The sequence below is a fragment of the Gossypium raimondii genome, chromosome 6 (genome assembly GCF_025698545.1).
Source record: "Gossypium raimondii isolate GPD5lz chromosome 6, ASM2569854v1, whole genome shotgun sequence".
Lineage (NCBI taxonomy): Eukaryota > Viridiplantae > Streptophyta > Magnoliopsida > Malvales > Malvaceae > Gossypium > Gossypium raimondii.
In genome coordinates, this window is record NC_068570.1 from 43,498,587 (window position 1) to 43,505,225 (window position 6,639).

At 35.0% G+C, this 6,639-nt stretch overlaps 1 non-coding gene across 1 annotated transcript; it reads right to left on the minus strand.

Moving 5' to 3' along the window:
* Nucleotides 1–2,602: 2,602 nt before the first annotated feature.
* Nucleotides 2,603–2,707, minus strand: LOC128042100 (small nucleolar RNA R71). The gene has a single exon (XR_008197308.1). It is a non-coding gene; the product is annotated as a small nucleolar RNA R71 (small nucleolar RNA).
* Between the last annotated feature and the right edge of the window lie 3,932 nt (nt 2,708–6,639).

The window sequence follows — 6,639 nt, forward strand, 5'->3', positions numbered from 1 at the left end:
TTGGGTGAGGTATAAGGTGCTACATTGACCACCATTGATGTAACTTTTTTTACTGACGTGGCTAATGGTCCAACCAAATAGTGATAGGTGGAATGCCATAGGGATCTCATGCTAAATATTAAATTTTTAAAAAAAAATTCTAAAATAAATAAAATTTCAAATAATGGTTGAAAATAACATGTCTAAGTTGTCCAAATTCATTTTGAATCTGGATAACCAATTATTTAGGTTCATCTTGGACAAGGTTATTTAGATAACTACTAAAAGATTAATAAAAACTTATAAAAAATATTTAAAATATTTAATAATTACAAGAAATTATAAAAATTATTAAATTTATTAAAGAATAACAAAAATATTTAAAATTATTAAAATCACGTCTAAAATGAACTTGGAAAATTGTTATCCAAGTTCAAATGCACTGGACAAGTTTATATTGGATGTGTTTTTTCCTTAATTACGAAAAATTACAAAAAAAAGATTATTTAAAAGTTTTAAAATTTTAAATTAAGTTTTTAATATTTTTCCAAAATAATTTTTAATAATTATAATAAATAATTAGTAATTTTCAAAAATGCATCAATTGACCAATTATAAAACATAAATATCGAAAAAAAAAGAAAGAAAATGTGGTGTCTTAGAGTATAATAATTGTAACATCCCACACTTGGTTGACAAGTGTCAAAAGTAACATATTTTAATCCCGTTCTTAATGCATTTTTGGGTAATTAATCAATGCAAAATGATGAATTTTATGCTTCTAATCCTTTAAATTCATGTTTCTATACTTAAGAGAGCATTTGGAAGCAAAACGAGTAAAAACGGAGCGAAAATCGGACAATTGAAGCAAATGTTAGGAGTCACACGGGCTGGACACACGGCTGTGTGAGCCACACGGCCATGTGCCAAACCATGTGGATTTCAAGATTCGTGCTTTGGACACGCGAAAAAACGTAATTTTTAGGTTTTTCGGGTATTTTAAGACCCATAAATATCAAATATAAGAAGAGGAAAGGGGATTGTCAGAGAATATTGAAGAAAACAACTCAGAAAACGCCATTGAAGTCGACTCTGAAGTAGATTTCTATCAAGATTGAAGATCTCGTTTTAATTTCTTTGAAGTTATTTTAAGAGTTTCTTTATTTCTTGTGGTTATACTGACTTTGAGATGTTTATATTCGCGATTATGAACTAATTTTCTAAATACATAGGGGAGATGAACCCTATGATGAATTATGTTTTTTGATTTCTGTTTTACGCAATAAATACTTGAATCTTGCTCTTAATTATGTTTGCTTAATTCTGGATTTAATATTTCTGTATTATTAATCAGTTTGCTTAATTCAGAGGAGGAATATACCCTGTTTAAGGGTAAATCTAGCAGAAGTTGCATGCAATCCTAAAAATAGGATGACATAAATCTATCGGATTAGTGTCAAATCTAATAGTAGAATTTATAGACCGAGTTAATGCGATAATAGGGGTTTTAATTAGAAAGAAATTCCAATTAATCAACCTAGAGTCAGTTTCTTTTAGTCTTGAAGAGAGATATTAGCATAATTTAAGGATTTCTACGGGTCAATGTATTAAGTTAATAAATTGTTTAATTCAGATTTATAATGACAGATGCAGTCTAGGTGGATTCTTTCCTGGGTATTGTTTCGCTTATTGGTTATTATTCGATTATTTTCCTTAATTGTTCTTTGTCGAGTTCTTAGTTAATTAATTTAGTTAATTTTAGTTTAATTCAATCACTTTTTGTCAGTTAAATAATAGAAAGACGATAATTACTAGTACTTTTAGTCCTTGTGGAAACGATATTTTTAACCCATCGTAGCTATACTATTTATTGATAGGTGCACTTGTCTTTGTCGTATTTTTAGTTGGTTTCGTAGACATCAAGTTTTTGGCGCTGTTGCCGGAGACTGAAATATTAGGAAAACTTTATTTCGATTAATTTAACCATTATTTTATTTTATTTTACTTATTTTTAATTTAATTTTTATATTTTAATATTTTCGTTTGTTTGATTTTGGTAGGTTCTTTTGGTTTATGACTAGAGGAAATTTGTTGGAACCAATAATTTTTGATAGTGAGATTGAAAGAACTGCTCATAGAAATCGTAGAGAAGCAAGGCAAAATCAACAAAGTACAGTAGACGATCATGAGGAAAAGGATACTACTATGGCGATGTGTGATAATCAAAATAATCAAAAAGTCATCGAACGTCCTGCCCCTCGCACTATGTATGCTTATGCCAAGCTCACTCTGATTGGGGTGAATCAGTATTGTGAGATCGACTATTGTTGCAAATAATTTCAAATTGAAGCCGAACACAATTCAGATGGTCCAATAGTATGTACAATTTGATGGTTTGCAAGATGAAGATCCGAATACTCATTTGACTAACTTTCTGGAAATTTGCGTCACTTTCAAGATTAATGGCATTTCTAATGATGCCATACAGTTACAGTTGTTCCTATTCTCGTTGAGGAGCAAAACAAAACGTTGGTTAAATTCTTTACCACGAGGTTCTATTACGACTTGGGATTAGATGACTGAGAAGTTTTTATTGAAGTACTTCCGACCAGCTAAAACAACTAAGTTGATGAATGATCTCTTCTTTTGCTCAAATCGATTTGGAGACATTATATGATGCGTGAGAGAGATTTAAGGATTTATTGAGAAGGTGTCCTCATCATGGGTTACCTTTATGGTTGCAAGTTCAAGCTTTCTACAATGGATTGAATCCCTCGACTAGACAGTTAATTGTTGCAGCAGCTGGTGGAACACTAAATAATAAAACACCCGAGATAGCTTATGAGTTTATTTAGGAGATGGCACAGAATAACTATCAGTGGTAAGTCATGAGAACAAAACCAATGAAAGCAGTCGGTGTTTTCAATCTAGATGCAATTGATATGTTGTCAAGCTAGGTGGAAGCACTGAATAACCAAATTGATGGTTTGAATTTTTCTACGCAGGTGAATCTGGTGATGCAATGCAATGCGAATGGAGTGGGGATGATTGATTCAGAATGTTTACCCTTCAGTTCTAGCATGGAGAATGAGCAAGTCAACTATATGGGTAACAATTCTAGACCTCAAAATAACCCTTATAGTAATAACTATAATGCAGGTTGAAGGAACCATCCAAATTTCTCTTGGGGTGGTCAAGGAAATCAAAGGTTACAACCCCCTTCGGGTTTTCACCAACCTTATTAGCAAAAGAAGAAACCGAACCTTGAAGAGATGTTCAAAAAAATTATTTTGGTGTTAGAAACTCAATTTCAAAACATTGAGACAACTTTGAAAAATCAAAAAATAGCAATATTGAAACTAACCCAAGGGAGCAACTCCACGCAATCATTGTTCGAAGCGTGGAAGGGTTACTCAAGCCTTAACAGAAACAAAAATTATAAGCTATTGAGAAAAGTGATGAGGTTGAGGAAAGAAAGAAAGAGCAAAAGCCGGTGATTAGAGAATACAAACCTCGAATTCCATATCCAGCAGCATTGAAGAGAGATCGCATAAATGAACAATATGGTAAATTTCTTCAACTCTTAAAAAAATTTGCACATTAACTTACCGTTTGTTGAAGCCTGTTCGCAAATGCCAAATTATGTAAAATTTTTAAATGAGCTGTTAACAAATAAAAGGAAGTTAGATGACTTATTGACTGTGGAGCTTAATGCAGTTTGCTCGATCATTCTCTAAAACAAACTACCCAACAAACTTAAAGTGTAGGGAGTTTTACTATTCCTTGTCTCATTGGTAGTTTAAATATTGAAAATGCTTTGGCTAATTTAAGGGCTAGTATAAATGTTATGCCTTATAAGATGTTCAAACAACTTGGTCTTGGAAAACACAAACCCACTAGGATGAGTATTCAAACAACTTGGTCTTGGGAAACCCAAACCCACTAGGATGAGTATTCAGTTAGCGGGTAGATCAATTAGATATCCTAGGGGTATTATTGATGATGTACTTGTGAAATTTAATAAATTTATATTCCTTGTTGATTTTGTTGTATTGGAAATGGATGAGGATAGTGAGGTACCTATGATCTTAGTAGACCTTTTGTAGCCACTGCTAGAGCTGTTACCGATGTGGGTAATGGTGAACTTGTGCTTAGTGTTGGTGATGAAAAGGTAACTCTTCAAGCTCATTATTTTGTGAGAGTTTCTAGTGAGCGGGATGATACTAATTGTTCTGTTAATGTTTGTAATCATGTGGCTCAACATTCTTTGTAGAAAATCCCTCATGAAAACATGTTGGAGCCGTATTTTTTTAAAGGTGATAGAAATCAAGCAATAAGTAAAGAGCAAATGGTGCAACTCGACAAACTAGAAACAAAGAAACGCCATGATGTGCATGTAAAGAGGCAAAACCAATTCAAAGTTGGGGAAAAGTACTGCTAGAATACTTAATCCACGAATGTTCCCTTCGAAACTTAAGCCAATAGGGTCGAACCAATTTGTGGTACTAAACATTTTTCCATATGGTACAATTGAGGTAACACATTCTGAATTTGGCACGTTTAAGGTAAACAGTACTCGTCTAAGACCTTATTTTGGTAGTAAAACTGATAATGAGAGAGATGAGCTTCAGCTCCAAGATTAACCGTAACCGTGAGCCTAAAAAGAGAAGTCAAGCTTAGACTTAGATAAGTCTTCTCGGGATGCAACCTGAGTGTTATTATTATTATTATTTATTTTTTTATTTTTTTTTCACTTTGATTTTTTTAAAACCTTAAAAAAACAGAGTGAACCACATGGCTGGGAATGGTACACACGACCTGACAATACAACTGTGTGTGGCACACGACCTAGACACATGGGCATGTCCCAAGCTGTGTTCATATTGGAGCTAATTTTTTTCCAAATTTTTACAATAGACATAGTAACAGAGACTTACATGGTTTAAAGACATGGCTGTGTGAGTCACACGGCCTGAACACACGGGCGTGTCTTGGGTCGTATGCGTCTGGGAACTTAATTCTTCCAGGTTTCGATTGTTAAACAGTCTAAGATGATCCACATGGCTGTGTGACACATGGTTTGGACACACGGGCGTGTCTTAGGCCGTGTCCATATTGGAGGAAAATTTTCCAATTCCATTTCAAAATAGTGAGTTACAAAGGCTAAAGACATGGTCATGTTGGACACACGGGCGTGTCTCAGGTTGTGTTTAAACTGGTCTGATTTTTATTCATATTTTCAATTCATACGAGGGCGTGAGACACGACCGTGTGGCCCAACACGGGCCAATACATGATCGTGTCCTTTTAAAATTAAAAACATTAATTTTTTTAGTCTTCCCCTCATCTCAACGCCATTCTGCCCCTACCTTCAAATAGTTGTAAAGCCCTCCCACCTTCAAATTGCCGTTTGCTGTCTATCTTCAACCCCACTCTCATTTCTCTCTCTCTCCCTTGTCGAGACACCCTGTCACCCTTCTCCCATCTCCCTTTGTGCCATCGATTAAACACCTTTCTCCCCACCTTCCCCTTCCTTTCCCTTATCTGTCACCGTTTCGACCAACCATAGCCGTTCCCTCTATACTCACCGTTGCATCCTTCCCTAATCTACACCCAAGCCACCGAACACCACAACTCATCGACTCATCCCTCCTTCCCTAACCCTATACCCATCATACATCACTTTTAGTCTTCGTTTCCATCCAGTTTTTAGCCTGCGCCCTATCCCCATTCATCCTTTGATCGCCGATCACCTTCGACTGCCCCCCGTCGTCCCCCCACTGTTTAGCTCCTCCTCTCTTATTTTATTTTACTTATTATTTTATTATTATATATTATTATATATTATTATTACTGTTATTGTTAGTTTTTATTTTTATTATTCTTCTTAGGTTTATTATTATCTTTGTGATTAATATAGTTTTATTATTACTATTCTTAATTATTATCATTAGTTGAGGTTAGCTTTTCCTTAAATCATTAGTATAGTTACTATTATTAATATTTTAGCAGTTGTATTTTAATTTTATTAGAGTTTTTTTACTATGTTTGATTTTTGTTTTTCCTTGTCATCCTCGATCCCATCCTCTGACGCACACCATCCTTATCTATGGTTTCCACTAGATCCTCACAAGGACCTATATCAGCTTCTTTGGTAGAGACCTTTGGGTTTAGGGTGTTGCATAGATTGGGAGGCATTACAGATAGTACACTTAGTCGACAGGATGCGCACCCTGATCGAGACAGCTCATTGGGACAAATTTTTCTCTATCGTCGAGCCCACTTACTTGGAGCTTACACTAAAGTTTTGTTCGACATTTTTTCTGTAGGACGTGATGTCGAGACATAAGGAGTCACGCATTATTTCTTTTCGAATCGATGTTACGAAGCCTTATTTGAGCATCCCATATTTCGGAGTTTCCTTAGGACTCTATTATGAGGAGTTTATAAGTGTAAAGGGGTTACTCACCTTATACCGGCACATCCATCATTCACTGTCTTTATGCTGGACAGAATTTATTGCTAGTATAACATCATATGACCCAAGTCAATCGAAGGCGACTTCCCTACCTCTGGCATTGTGCTATATTCATGCTGTATTGGCACACAGGTTGACTAGTCGGAGGGAGAGCACTGGAGTCGTTGGTACATTCGATGCTT